The sequence below is a fragment of the Puma concolor genome, chromosome C1 (genome assembly GCF_028749965.1).
Source record: "Puma concolor isolate L17-30 chromosome C1, mPumCon1.1.hap2, whole genome shotgun sequence".
NCBI lineage: Eukaryota > Metazoa > Chordata > Mammalia > Carnivora > Felidae > Puma > Puma concolor.
Genome location: NC_141674.1, coordinates 187,563,852 through 187,579,289, shown reverse-complemented (window position 1 = coordinate 187,579,289; position 15,438 = coordinate 187,563,852). Strand labels below are relative to the sequence as shown.

Here is a 15,438-nt window from a genome sequence, read left to right as displayed (position 1 = left end):
CTCTCTCTGCCCCACCCCTGCTTACATGCGGTCTCTCTCAAAGATAAGTAAATAAACATCTAAAAAACCATCAGGCCTGAGAGGTGCCTCCTTTTGGGTATCAAGCTTACCATCTTCTACATATTTTAACTATTAGCAGGAAATGTCCTTTGAACTACACGGCAGTGGTGTTCAAGATGTTTTCAACATGTATCTTCAAATATGTGTGGTTGTTTATTTATAATTCATACACATATATTATTATATTAACATGTTATATACCTTATAAACATGAACAAAATAGAAAAGGACAGATTTTGCTAATCATGATTATCTCAAGGCAAATATACACAGGACAAGGTTAAGGATCAATTAACCACAGTGAACATAAATCCACATGTGTCCCAAGTAATTTATAATTTTCGTGGCTAGATCTGATTAGATGGTCACAGTCATCACTTCGTAATGTGGCTGACAGAGTTCATGCTCAACTCAGTCATTTTCTTGTTGCCTGCAATATGAAAACTGTCTTCCATTTATGGAAATTCTTTATAGAATCTTTTAAAGACTGTGTTAGTTTGTGAGGGTTTGTTAAAACTAAAATATAGAATTTGCAACTCCAGTTAAAGCGGCATGATATATTTCACAAAATAACCCAAGTAGAGGAACCAGCAGGGAAGTCGCTGTGAAGGGGGTGGCCTCACCTCCCTCTCTCCAGGTGATAACTGATCACCTGACATGTGGGCCCAGGGACGATGCCAGTGTCAGTACAGTCACCATCAGTTATCATAATGTTTCATGAAAGCAAAATGAATCTAAATGAAAGTTCTAATCAATTTCTTTTCCACCCAAATGATTCTTCTCAAGAGCTCCCCAGGGTGTATATTCCACTTGGAGGCCACTTTGCTATGAAACAAAGCAATAGTTTATTTCTAGAGCACCTTATAATCACAGGAATCTCTAGGCCTAAAACTATGCAGGACAAGGGACAAACCAACTCAGGCCACAAATGAAGTTATTTTGCATTTAAAAAAAAAAACTTTTAAGATTATGAACTATAACTCACAACCAGAAAAGCACATAAAACATTAATGTTTGATGCAATGTGCTGTATATTGTAACTACCAGACCAGTAAAAAAACAGGACCTTGTTAGGACCTTGCAAGCCCTCCAGATCCTTTCTCTTCCCTAGTACACCCTCCTCAAAGAGGTAACCACTATCCTAATTCTTTCAGTAATAAATTCCTTGTTTCTCTTTATAGTTTTAGCCACTTATGTATGTACCCCTTAGCAACAGAGTTTAGTTTCTTCTGTTTTCACACTTCATATAAATAGAATAAGATTGTTATATACTCTTTTGTATATTCTTCCTTTCAACATCCTGTCTGTAAGATATATCTGTGTTAATGTGTATAGCTCTAGTTTATTCTTTTTTAGTGATGTGTAGCTTTCTATCTTACAATCACATCTGCAGTTTATTAAGCCATTCTGCTACTGAGAGGTATTTTGGATGTTTCTAATTTGAGATGAATACAAGCAATGCTACTAGGGACATATTACACCTGCCTCTGGATGCTCATGGGTATACATGTCTCTAGAATACATATATACATGCACATGCATCTGTGCACAAGTGAAACTGCTGAGTCCTAACATAGTTAAAAACCCTAATCACAGTCCCTGATTTCAAACTATACTACAAAAACTACAGTCATCAAAACAGTATGGCATTGGTACAAAAAACAGACAGAAAGATGGGACAGAATTGAGAGACCAGAAATAAACCTGCACATATACAGACAATTCATTTATGACGAAGGAGCCAAGAACATACAATGAATAAAGGACAGTCTCTTCAATAAATGGTTTTGGGAAAACTGGACAGTCACATTCAAAAGAGTGAAACCAGATTACTGTCTTAAACCATACACAAAAATTAATTCAAAATGGATTAAAGACTTGAATGTAGTACCTGAAACCATAAAATCCTAAAAGAAAACACCGGTGGTAAGTTCCATGACACCTTTGTGAACCTGACTGCAAAGGCAATGGAAACAAAAGCAAAAATAAATGGGACTACATCAGAGTAAAAAGCTTCTGCACAGCAAAGGAAACCATTGTCTAAATGAAAAGGCAACATACTGAGTGGGAGAAGGTATTTGCAAACCATATATCCAATAAGGGGTTAATATCCAAAATACACGATGAACTTATATAACTCAACAACAAGAAAAAACCAAACTCTATTATAAAATGGGGATCTGAATAGAGATTTCGCCAAAAAAAGACATCCATATAGCCAAGAGGTACATGAAAAGATGCTCAATATCACTAATTATCAAGGAAATGCATTTCAATACCACAATGAGATATCACCTAATACCTGTTAGAATGGTAATTATCAAAAAGACAAAAAACAACAAGTGTTGGAGAGGATGTAGAGAAAAGGGAACGCTTGCATACTGTTGGTAGGACTGTAAATTGGTAGAGCCACCGTAGAAAATAGCATGGAGGTTCTTCAAAAAATTAAATAGAACTATCACATGACCCAGCTATTCCACTTCTGGGTATTTATCCAAAGAATACATAAATACTAATTCAAAAAGATAATATGCACCCTTATATTCACTGCAGCATTATTTACAATAGTCAAGATATAAAAACAACTTATGTGTCTGCAAATGAATGGATAAAAAAGATGTGGTCAATTTACACAATGGAATGCTATTCAGCCATAAAAAGAATGAAATCTTGCCATCCACAACAACATGGATGGACCTTGAGGTTATGATGCTAAGCAAAACAAGTCAGATGGAGAAAGAGAAATGTCATATGACTTCACTCATATGTGGAAACTAAAAAAACAAAACAAAACAAAACAAAAAACGGAAGAAAAAAACAAAACAGACCAAAAACGCACTCCCAGATACAGATAATAGACAGAGAGGAAGATAATACCAGAGAGGAAGGAAACTGCGGTGGGTGAAATGATGATGAGGGTCAACTGTATGGTGATGACCTGTAAACTAGTCCTGTTGTGTTGGTCACTTTGTGGTGTACACAGATGTCAAATTATAAACTGTATACCTGAAACTTATATTTTATTGTTTTGAAACTTCTACTTAAAAAAAAAGAAAAGAAAATAGAGATTACTACAGCTTATAAACAAAACCCAAAAACAAAATACACCTAAGGGAAGGTAATTCTAGTGCATCTCTTGGCAATCAATTTTAATATCAACTAATTCTTCCATAGCCATGATGAAAGCTCATTAAATTACTAGATTTATCTTTCCCTGGATTTTCACTCCTGCACATTCGTTAGGTTTGAACCACAATATTAAATACATTTAACTCTGTTAAAAAATAGTTTGAAATTTTCCAATGAATTTATTGAGGCCAATTCCCTCAATACCCACCCTCCTCATATATATATATTTTTTATATATTATAATCACATTTTTCACTTTAATGAGGGCAAACATTGTATCTACAAAAAGTTCATTCAAATTTTAAAGCAATTTTGCACCAAAAGGGTTCAAGTTAACACTCATATTGATCAAACATGAAAAGCCAAAAATATTAATTCTATAATCAAACTGAGGAATACAAATACAAGTAAAAGATGAATTCCAACTTTAGAATCTCCAATGTTTCATAACTGTCATGAATGATCTCCAAATTGAGTGCGTAAACGGGGCATGCTTAGATGACAATATTGCGGCACTAGCAAAATCGTCCTGCTCATCAGTCTCCCATTGTCTTATTGATCATAAACACAGTAACTAACATTTGCTGTAGCGCCAGGTACTTTCTGCATATTAGTTCATATACAATGCTATTTTAATCCTCAAAACAACTCTATGAGATAGGTACATAACCCTATGTAATAGGTCCCAATTACAAAAGGAAGCTGAGACACAGAGAGGAAAGTAACCTGACCAATGTCCATGGCTGTAAGTAGTTGAGTTAGTCATCCAAACCAAGCCTCCCGGTGTCTCAGTCCAGACCCTACTATGCTGCTTGGCAACACATTTATTCATTTTGTTGTTGTCACTGTTGGCCTTGTGATTATTTTGATAACACCAAGAATAGTTCTCTAAGACAAGAGCAAAATGTGTGAACCAATAGGAGGGCGGGGAAATCTATGTACACTTGTTTTGATTTATGAAAATTTTCTGAAAATGACTGTAACCAAGCAACTCTAACTCTGGGAGAAGTAATTAAGAAATGAATTAAGGGATTCAATGGATACCCAAATTAGTCATCAGAGCTCAAAGATCTGGAGTTCTGGTCTATATCCAGCTTTGGCACTTGCATCCAAAATAAACATGACCAGATAAGTACCACAAGCTCACAATTAAAATGGATTTATATGGCTTATGTGTCCACATGGGAGAGCCTCTTCCTAATTGAATTCGGACACCTCTTCAGTTATTGTGGGCTTCATTTGCCATCTTCCTACTCTTTTGTAACTGCTGGCAATAGGATTATACTGAGGGAGAAATCATTTCAATCATTGATGTCTGCAGAGCAAGCATAAAAAGATAAAAGAAAAGCCTGTGAACTGTAATTAGAAAATTCCTTAAGTGTGCTCATGTGACATATGTTTGAGACTACGACCAACTGGCGAGGCGAGTTACAGAATGGATGTCCAATGTCACTGTTCTGGGATAAGCAGCCAGTAAAAGTAGTGTCCCAACATGCGATTAGAGTAATCTTTTGCAGGCCGAAACATTCCTGCTTTCTACCTCTAATATGATTAGTGACAGACAGCTGGAGGCATCTCATTCTCCTGACAAAAATATGATCAGAATTGTTTTCAATTGGTATATCTTTCCATCAAGCTGTTTGTTGCCTTCCAGCAAAATAATCAGAGTTTCTGATTATTTGGTATGTTCCAAGAAAACAGTAATTGATTGTGCCCTTGCTTGTCTGATAGGGAGAAGGCTGCCAGAATTTACATAGTAACTCTTCAGTTCCCTAACCCAAAGAAAAACTAAGCAGTGTGTGTATGTGTGAGCATGTGTGCGTGCGTGTGTGTGCGCAACAGAGTGAGAGAGAGAGAGAACCAATAGTTTCCATAATAATTCTCTTTGAACAACTATAAACAAAGTGTTTTCCATGGTGATTCATATTTCAAATATGAGGAAGTAAAAGTATTCTATACCACTCATGGAAAACCACCAACTCCCACCAATGTTAATGGCTCTTTTCAAAAAGTTACAGTCACCTTAATACTGAAATTTCAGGGTTATAGAAAAAGAATCAAGTTCAGATTAAGATTCATGGAAATATTCAGGTGCAATAAGACCTCATTCATTTGGACTACCTCAGTTTAGAATCTACAATCATTTGACAGTTGTCTGGACCAGTGATGATCTTTTCACAACAGCTTGCTAAGCAAATTAACTTAAACGAGCAAGACTGCTGGGGGGAAAATAAAAATTCAGGTAAAGTATGATGAATCAAAAATAACAACATGCTTCCTGTACAGCAAACACTTTTCATGAACCCATTAAAATACCAGTGACTGATGACCATAATAATTACCATTTAATTAAGTGTCAATCTTATATAGCTCACATTACATACATGAGCTAGAACTATCCCAACAACTCTGCAAGATGTATATAATTATCCCCATCTCAGAGAGGAGGAAACTGAGACTCAGAGAAGCAGGCAACACACAAAGACATAACCATCACTAGGCAGCCGAAGCAGTATGCAAAGCCACGTGGTCTGGCTCAGAAGCCTGTGTCCTTTCACCCCAACTCAACACTGAGTCAGCACTGAAGATTGCAAGTCAGACTTCTAGAGTCACTGGAGCAAGTTCTTCAATAACAACAACAACAACAACAGCAGCAGCAAAAATAGCGATCACTGCAAGGAGGGCTAGCTAGGCAGTCTGGCTCCAGAGCCCGCCACTCTTAACCATAGTTCCTTTCTACATCACAAGGGCATCTATAAAATACCCTTTGGTGCATTGAAATATTTTACATGCATGAAACTACTCTGAAGAGATCCACAGAAATGCCAGTGGAGGTGGTGAAGGGGGATGCAGGTGAGGTAGCAGTGCCTTGGGTCTACTGCCCCTCCCCCGCACCCCATCATGAGTGACTTTAGTCCACACATCTATAAACAAGAACCGGTGTTGAGATCCTGAGAGACTGATAAGGCTGTGAGGAGGCTTCTGGGAGTCTGCAGAAGCCTCTGGTGGTGGGCAGTGGAGGAGCACACGGAGAGGGGAAGGAACATCTCTACTTACCCAACTATCCACAGAGATATTCCTGAAAGCAGCCTGCGTTTCGGAATGCTCTAGGAAAAAAGTAAATTTGGGAGGTCAGATCTCACATTTAGCAGCCACACCACCCATTTCCATCACATCCACATCCAAGCACAGGATGTGGAGTCAAGCAGACATGGAACTGGTCCTTACCTGTGACTTAAGAGCTACTAGGGAGAGCAACCTCTCTGTGTCTCAGTTTACTCAACTGTAAGATGAGATAATAACAGTACCCTACTCACAGAGTTGCCGTAATTCGTACCATGAATTCAAAACACAACAGTGCTATTTTAACAAGTACAAGAGCTAACATTTAAGGCTTGTTTAGACAGTGCCTACCACTTCTCTAGGGCTTCAAATAAGCTAACTCTTCAACATTTATCACTGGCATTCTGCAGATGTAGAAAGTGAGGCACTGAAAGGTCAAATCATGTTTCGTAAAAGTATCCCTGGCAAGTGGTGGGGTGGGGACATAGGACCATCTGGCCTCTGAAGCTGGATAGTGATATCCTGCCTAATTTATTACAAGTAAATGTTATCTATTGTTATTATTGCTGTTATAATATTCTCCTCTCCGACCCCAGGGAGCTCACCATTTAGCTAGTAACCACTTAGGCACAGAGATAGGTGCCAGGGTCATAAGTCAACCAACCAATCATTCACTAAGTCAACAATCTCTTCAAGTGTTCCCTGAAAATCCCTGTGTACCTGATGCTCTGTTAAGTACCATGTGGGACTTCAAGGGTTCTGGTCATTGACCCTGCAGTCAGATCAACCTTCATGAAGCAAATGGGGAATGACAACAAGAAGGAAGCACAGAAAGGACAGGAGAGGGTGGTGTCAGGACACTGGATGCCGTGTCTGGCTCTGGCACTAGCTTTCTTGGTGGCCTTCCCCAAGTCAGCTGACCTCACTGGGTTTCATCTTTAAATGAGCTCTTAGCCCAGAGATTCTTAGCCCAAAGTTCTTAGCCCAGAGGTTCTTAAGCTCAGAGATTCTAATTTACAATTCTATTCTCTCCTTCAATTTGACTTATTTTCTCCCAACAGTCCATTTTTGAGAGAATACATTATAACCCTTCATTCATCCAACAAACATTGACTGAACACAATGCCAGGCACTGTGAACAGTGCTCAGGATATTAACACAAGGCTTGGCTTAACATTTTGTAATTAGCTCTGTGAGCATGATCCAGTCCTATCATGGAAATCTCAGGGAAGATTGCAGCCCTGAGGACAGCAGCACATGCCCATTCTTCCCAATGTGAACCTTGGGAGTGGCTCCAATGAATTTTGCACCAATCCAAAATCCAGGGTCTCACACTGGGCAAGAGGGTGCCATGCTAAGTATGATGGGGAAGATAAGAATCTCTATGAAAAATAAGGCAGAAACTAGACCAGTGAAATGGGGCTGAGGGTTAGGTTTGTTTTCTAAAAGTAAGTGCTGTATGCAATAAACCAAAGAGATGAAAACTGTTGATACTTTACTTGACTTTATTAATGTATACTAATGGCCACTTTGATAGCAATCTTTTTTTTTATGTATGTGTGTGCATACCGTGTATGTTTGCACATGTGACTGCTTCTTCGAGAAGCATTTATTTTGACACAAGGTGCTACTGACTTTATTTAAAGATAAGTTCATCACACTTAACTATGTTCGCTTTCACAGAAACTCCTCGGAGGGGAATAATTCCATGAGTATAAAACTTCCATTGAAAAGAAACTGATTTTAAAATGTGCTTTTCAAACTTTTGACAAAAACAATTTCTGACTTTATTTATGAACTAAAAAAGGTAAACACTGCTGTGGAGACAATTTAATGAATAATATGAGTTGTCAAATGAGCTATTAAATATTTACAGATATAATTTTAGCAAAGACTTTAAAAAAATTTTTTTTTTTCAACGTTTATTTATTTTTGGGACAGAGAGAGACAGAGCATGAACGGGGGAGGGGCAGAGAGAGAGGGAGACACAGAATCGGAAACAGGCTCCAGGCTCCGAGCCATCAGCCCAGAGCCTGACGCGGGGCTCGAACTCCCGGACCGCGAGATCGTGACCTGGCTGAAGTCGGACGCTTAACCGACTGCGCCACCCAGGCGCCCCTTAGCAAAGACTTTTAAACATACTTCAAAATGTCCATCAACCTTTAAGTAGCATTTTGGTAAATTCTACCTCCCACCACAACAAAAGTCAACACAAGATGTTTACGGTTCCATTATTATTATTATTATTATTATTATTATTATTATTATTATTATTTAGAGAGAGAGAGTATGCACATGCATGAGCAGGGGAGAGGGCCAGAGGGAGACAGCAAAAGAATCTTAAGTAGTTTCCACGCTCAGTGTGGAGCCCGATGCAGGGCTTGATCCCATGACCGTGAGATCATGACCTGAGCTGAAATTAAGAGTCGGACACTCAAATGACTGAGCCACCCAGGAGCCCCAAGATGTTTGTGGTTCTTAAAAAAAAAAGCTATGATGGTATGCTTTGCAGGATGGTTAAATATTTTCAGCATATAATTTTAGGTGGCAAAAAAATGAGATAACATATAAAAAATGTATCATTTTGATAGGTTTTCAGGTAAAGTAACCTGTCCATGGCATTCTACAGAGAATTTGGTTCCTAAATTGGCCTTGAAAGAGATTCCAAAAATGTTTTAAGCAATGACAACATTGTTGGAGTACATGCATAAATGTCAAAGATGACAACTCTGAGGAACAATACTCTCTTGGATATATAAATTATAGCTTTCTTAAGCTTGGAAAGAAAAAAATTAGAAATTTAGTAGTGATTATTCCTGAGTGAAGAATTATGGTGTTTCTTTTTCCTTTTTCTTTATAATCCCTCTACTTTCCAAACTTCCTATAATGAGCGTGTGCTACTTGAACATTTTGAAAAAAATAAGTTTTTTCAAGTTCATGATATGTTATGGAAAATTGCCTGATATGAAAAGTGAAAAGGCTTTGGGATCACACAAACTTGGGTTCAAATCCCTTTTTAGTTTGGTGCCCTCAGATGAGCTACTCAGCAGACCAAGTTTGTACATAAAATGGAAATAATAACACATGCCTTGAAGTACCATGTTGCCTACTAAAGGTGAGATATATTGTAATTGCTTAGCACAGAGTAGGAGCCCAGTGAATGATAATCACTCTTCCATCCACAGCACACAAGGAAGAAAGGCCTTCCTGATAACAATAAAGAAATTGTTGGTGTTTATAAATTGTATTTCAGCCATTTGTTTATAGAAACATTGAGAGTTTTTAACAGGTAATTTTCAGAAATCTTCTGATAGTTAAACGTTCAGAAGAAAAGTAGGAACGGGTTTATATCCTACCCTCCTTTCTATCACAATTATTAGGGTCTTACAATCTAAAACTCTTGGGTTCACTTGCACACGCCACTATGCTATGTTCAGAAATCCTCTGGTTGGGATGGGAGTTGAGAGAAGGGTTAAGGCGGACCCAATGGAGCACAGAGAAACCACAGCTATCACAATCAAGATCTTTTCCATTTTGTCATTCCTTATGAGTAAAGTGAGCAAAATAAAGTATGGGACTGCTTAAATGAGGGGTGAGGGACAAGATATTTTTTATGGCTTTTTTTTTTAATGCTAGCTATGTTGATATTTTCATCCTATTCAGCTGAAGGTAGTTCAATCAGTTAGTTTTATGACAAAATATATGTACTCAACAAAATATGGCTGTTGGGGATATGTTGCCTTTGGATATATGTTGCTGTACCTTGACTACAGGAAGAAATATTGATTTAACTGGCTTTAATATCAAGTCAGGTATTTGTTGACACGTGGAAATGAAAAATATCAAATCCATGAACAGCTTGATATATAGGTCAAGTCCCATTTCACCTCCCTCCAAGGGACTGTCCAAAGTCTTCCACTGTATCGGAACTGTGTTCTAATGATGCTTGCCCCAGTCACAGATAACATAAATTTTCATTACAATGGGGTTTGCTACATAAATGAATATTGGTATTGATTTTTTTTTTTAATTTTTTTTTTCAACGTTTATTTATTTTTGGGACAGAGAGAGACAGAGCATGAACGGGCGAGGGGCAGAGAGAGAGGGAGACACAGAATCGGAAACAGGCTCCAGGCTCTGAGCCATCAGCCCAGAGCCCGACGCGGGGTTCGAACTCACGGACCGTGAGATCGTGACCTGGTTGAAGTCGGACGCTTAACCGACTGCGCCACCCAGGCGCCCCTGGTATTGATTTTTATGTAGTATAATTTATTGTAGAAAGTACAGCAAAAAAAAAAGAAAAGAAAAGAAAAGAAAATCATTATGTATTTAACTTCTCCCTTTTCCCAACTCTGGAGGCATATCTTGCTTTCCACCAAAGCTATATAATGTTCTCTCCTTTTCACTATCTGATTACTTCTTACTCCCTCTCACAGTGCCTAGTACTGAGTAGACACTCAAAAAAAAAAGCTGATGAAGAAATGAGCTGAATAAAATGTGGTACCAAAGCAAATGAGGAAAATTCGAAATAATCCCCAGTGTAAGAGAAATAAATTTAAATTTCTTTAATGTTTATTTTTGAGAGAGAGAGAGAGAAAAAGAGAGCAAGACTGGGGGAGGGGCAGAGAGAGAGAGGGACAGAGAGAGAGGGAGAATCCGAAGCAGGCTCCAGGCTCTGAGCTGTCAGCACAGACCCCCATGTGGGGCTAGAACACACGAACTATGAGATCATGACCTGAGCTGAAGTCAGACACTGAACTGACTGGGCCACCCGGGAGCCCTGAGAAATAGATTTTAGAAATTGCTTCAAAATGAGTACAGCAAGCAGGCTGAGCCATTGCCAGCTAGCGTGTTCAAGGTGTCCAGGCATCTGTGGACCTTCGGTTGGCTCCCTATTGCTAAATGGTCATGAGACTTGTCTAAAATGTCCAGCACCCAGCTCACACACTCCCATCGCTGGGGAATGCCACAGAGACATTTCAATCATTAATTACCTGAAACACCTTCATAAAAGTCCTACAGACGTTCAGCTCTAGGGCAGCTACTGATCAAATTCTGTCCTTCTAAAGGACTGAGAAAGGACCACCATGACTGGGAGGCAATAAAGGCAGAGAGGTTGGCCCACAGCAGCCCAGGGAAAGGGAGTTACCACAGCTCCAGAATTGGGAGTTACTTTCTTACAGCCAGACTCAGAAGCAGTTTCTGTGCCTTTAACGAGGACATAACCAAGGCTGGGGGAAAAACCAAGAGGGACTACTGAAAAGCTTGCATAGACACTATCCAGTGTCTAAATTCTTAATTTCTTGTTCTCTTTTCTTTTCGCCTCCAGCAACAATGATTACTTTAATAATCAAAGAGTTTCCTATAATTTTTTATAAAGCAATCTATTTGGAATATGTTTTACCACCTGATAGTTTTTTCCTTTGAGTCTTTTTTATTAAAAGCTACAATAATGCATCAAATATAAAAGTTTTGTGGGGCACCTGGGTGGCTCAGTTGGCTGTCAGCACAGAGCCTGATGCAGGGCTTGAACCCACGAACCATAGATCATGACCTGAGCCAAAGTCGGACACTTAACCGACTAAGCCACCCAGGTGCCCCAAAGTCTTACTGTTTTATTTTTTATTATTTTTTAAATGTTTACTTATTTTTGAGAGACAGAGACAGAGCATGAACAGGGGAGGGGCAGAGAGAGAGGGAGACACAGAATCTGAAACGGGCTCCAGGCTCTGAGCTGGCAGCACAGAGCTCAATGCGGGGTTCAAACTCACGGACCGTGAGATCATGACCTGAGCCGAAGTTGGACGCTTAACCGACTGAGCCACCCAGGCGCCCCTGGAAAACATTTTAAAAGGTAAATCAGCTTCTCTTTGAGAGGGATGACCTGTGGCCGTTAATTAATAACTTGGAAACACATCATAAAAGCATTTTTGAGTTAACCAAATGGTTTGCTCAATACATCTAATCCTCCATATGCCCTTTGCCTGTGCAACAGTCATCATCTCTGTTTTAGAGCCCAAGGAGTCAAGCATCAGAGACAGTAAAGCACTTTGCCCAGGATTAGACAGCTACTATGCAATGAAGCCACCTCTTGACTCCAATCTGCAGATTCATATCCAATTCTCTGTTCACAGTTAAAACCTCACTAGCTGTACACAGAGCCCAGATTTAACTTGTTGGGCCTCCCCAGCTAAGATATCACCATGGGGGATATACTCTCATCAGGTCAAATTGGTAGTCATGTTCTGTCAAGATTCAAACTTTTTTTAGTTATTGGGCTATGGGCAACATTGTTTATCCCTTGCAAGAACTAAAATGACTTAAGGGAAACTGGGACAATTCTAAGGTAAGAATGTGTAAGCTCAAAGGCTATAAAAATTCAAGAGCTCGGGGCGCCTGGGTGGCGCAGTCGGTTAAGCGTCCGACTTCAGCCAGGTCACGATCTCGCGGTCCGTGAGTTTGAGCCCCGCGTCAGGCTCTGGGCTGATGGCTCGGAGCCTGGAGCCTGTTTCAAATTCTGTGTCTCCCTCTCTCTCTGCCCCTCCCCCGTTCATGCTCTGTCTCTCTCTGTCCCAAAAATAAATAAATGTTGAAAAAAAAAAAAATTAAAAAAAAAAAATTCAAGAGCTCAAAACCAAAGATAGCTTCCTTGACTAGACAATAGTTGGTTATAAACTCTGCAACAAAGTACCTCTTCAATGTGAAATTTTACTACTAGGATTTTTTTTTTTTTTGTTCATTTTTACTAAGAACTGAAACCTACAAAATGACAAACCAGGATTACCCTATTAAAAGACAACTTCAATTGTTCCTTTGTTCTAAGAAACTGTGTTAGGTACTGACTGGCAATATCTACACCTTGATCTTCATATTAATTATGCATTTTTCCTACAAAATTGACTGCCACACTACATGCTGTAAGTCAGATTTGAGAGCTGCCAAGATAAATGTTCCGAATGGTTGACTTTTTAAAGACAACTTGTCAGTTCACCAAATAATTCTGTGGGGGTTTATCCCAGTATATTCTATGTCTCCCCTGTACCTATACTTATACCTTTAGCAAATATTATAGCTCTTTCCTGATGTATCATCTTACAGCTAAAGCTAAAGATTTTTCCTTTCAACCCTTAATATACAAGTAATGAAACTTACAATTCCTTTTGACACCATCAATTTACTTTGGCCATTATTATCAGTTAATTCCTATATGGATTTATGTGAAATACCCTGCTTCCTGGGGAGAGAAGTAATTCTGGCCTAGTCCATACAACTAAAACACGGACGACTTTTGTATTATTGACCAAATAAATGTCTTCTTCCCTGAGGTTTGCTTTCATCAATCATATCAATGTCTTATTTCCTTTAGTTAACACCTTATTTTAATGAGGTTTGATTCCAAAACATATAAGAACATACGCACACAAGAGGTACTATATTGAGTAAGCCAAGAGTTCCAGCCAAGTGTCCTATCTTTTACGTGGTACAAAGCGACAGTTTGTAAAAAGCACAATGGTAACTATTCATTCCGCCAGCCTTAAAAGGATAGGCATGAACTGCATGCCAGAATGGAAAAGCTTAAGCTTTGAAATCAGACAGCTGGCTTCAAATACCATCTCTACTACCACTATCTTTGTGACCTTGGGCAAACTACTTATCTCCCCTCACAGCTTTCTCATCTGAAAAATGGGGATAACAGATTTGCCTCAAAGGGGCTGTGGAAGAGGCAAACAAGAATTTTGCTATAAAAAACCTAGCATACAACCTGGTATTTTAGTATATACGAAGGAACTGTTCATTTTTTTCCCACCTCCCTGTAAAATGTGATTAGTGATTCATTTTGAATCTGTTGTCTATGCACAAAAAAATAATGTAAAGGATATTAATGCTGGTGCTCCTATGATAGCAAAGAACTGAAATGGTCTAAGCATAGGGAAATGACCACATTAAGGTATATTCATATATTGAAATGTATGCAGTTATTCTAAATATTTTTCCAATAATATTTTATGACAAGGGAAACTGCTCTCCTAGAATTTAAGTGAGGAAAACAGACAAGAAGGTCTGTATAATGATAACAGCTCACATTTACTGAGCATTGACTATGAGCCACGTACCATGCTATGTACTTTACATGTATTACCTTATTAATTCTTACAATAAACCAACTAGATGCATACTATTATTATCCCCATTTTATAGAAAGAGAGACTACAATTTTGATGGTTTGGGCAACTTATAGTCACTATATAAAGTAGCATGGCCAGTACTGGAATCTCAAACTGTCTGATTCCAAAGCATTTTTAACTACTATGTCACACTGATTCTTCAATACAAACTTCCTAGCTCCACCAGGAGACTAGTTTAAACACACACACACACACACACACACACACACAAATGTATGCATGCATGCATACTCAGATCCACACACACATGCATATCTGGAAGGAAAACACACCAGATGCTAGCAATGACAATCTCTGAGTGGTGAAATTTTAGCTGACTTCTAATTATTTTTATCCATTTTAGTATCTTTTCCAAAATCAAGGAGTATGAATTGTTTTTATAATCAGAAAAAAAATTTCAAAGAAGAAAATGTGTGAGTGTACTTTGTAAAATGTGAAGTATTACACAAATACAAGTATTTTTATGAAGCCATAGACTTCTAGATTTGACTTATAGATTCAGTGCTAGTATTCCTTCAAATTTTTTTTTCTTTCCACTGAGTCCAAGGTAAAGAGCATGTAAAAAACTATTTTGAGGGGCGCCTGGGTGGCTTAGCTGGTCAAGCATCCGACTCTTGACTTTGGCTCGGGTCATAATCTCACAGTTGCGTGATCGAGCCCCAGGTCCGGCTCTGCATTAGGCGTGGACCCTGCTGAGGGTTCTCTCTCTCCCTCTCTCTTTGCCCCTCCCCCCACTGCATGCATGAGAGCATGCACACACTCCCTCTCTCTTAAAAAGAAAAACTATTTTGAATACGAATACAACCAAATGTAGTATGGGAAACACCGTATGTGTATCTGACAGACATTCGATATTAATACAAAAACTGAAAGAGCTTGTGTGAGGGGGAAAAAATCTTTTCAAGTAATACAGAATTTTCCACTTAGTGAAAACACATCCATTAGTGACATGATGCCGTTAGTGCATTCCCTGTCATGGTCATGTTAAGTGATACTGTCA

General features: G+C 38.7%; 1 protein-coding gene across 5 annotated transcripts in view; it reads right to left on the bottom strand.

The window, feature by feature from the left end:
• SPATS2L (spermatogenesis associated serine rich 2 like) overlaps positions 1 to 15,438 on the bottom strand; it is a 167,446-nt gene that overhangs the window by 137,713 nt on the left and 14,295 nt on the right. For 4 of the 5 annotated variants that reach the window (XM_086719231.1, XM_086719230.1, XM_086719233.1 and 1 more), the window contains one exon: positions 6,247 to 6,296. The exons of the other annotated variant lie outside the window; for it this stretch is intronic. The gene's annotated coding sequence lies outside the window, so the exon portion shown is untranslated. Of the gene's footprint in view, positions 1 to 6,246; positions 6,297 to 15,438 lie in introns of those variants that run through there. 5 annotated transcript variants of the gene reach the window in all.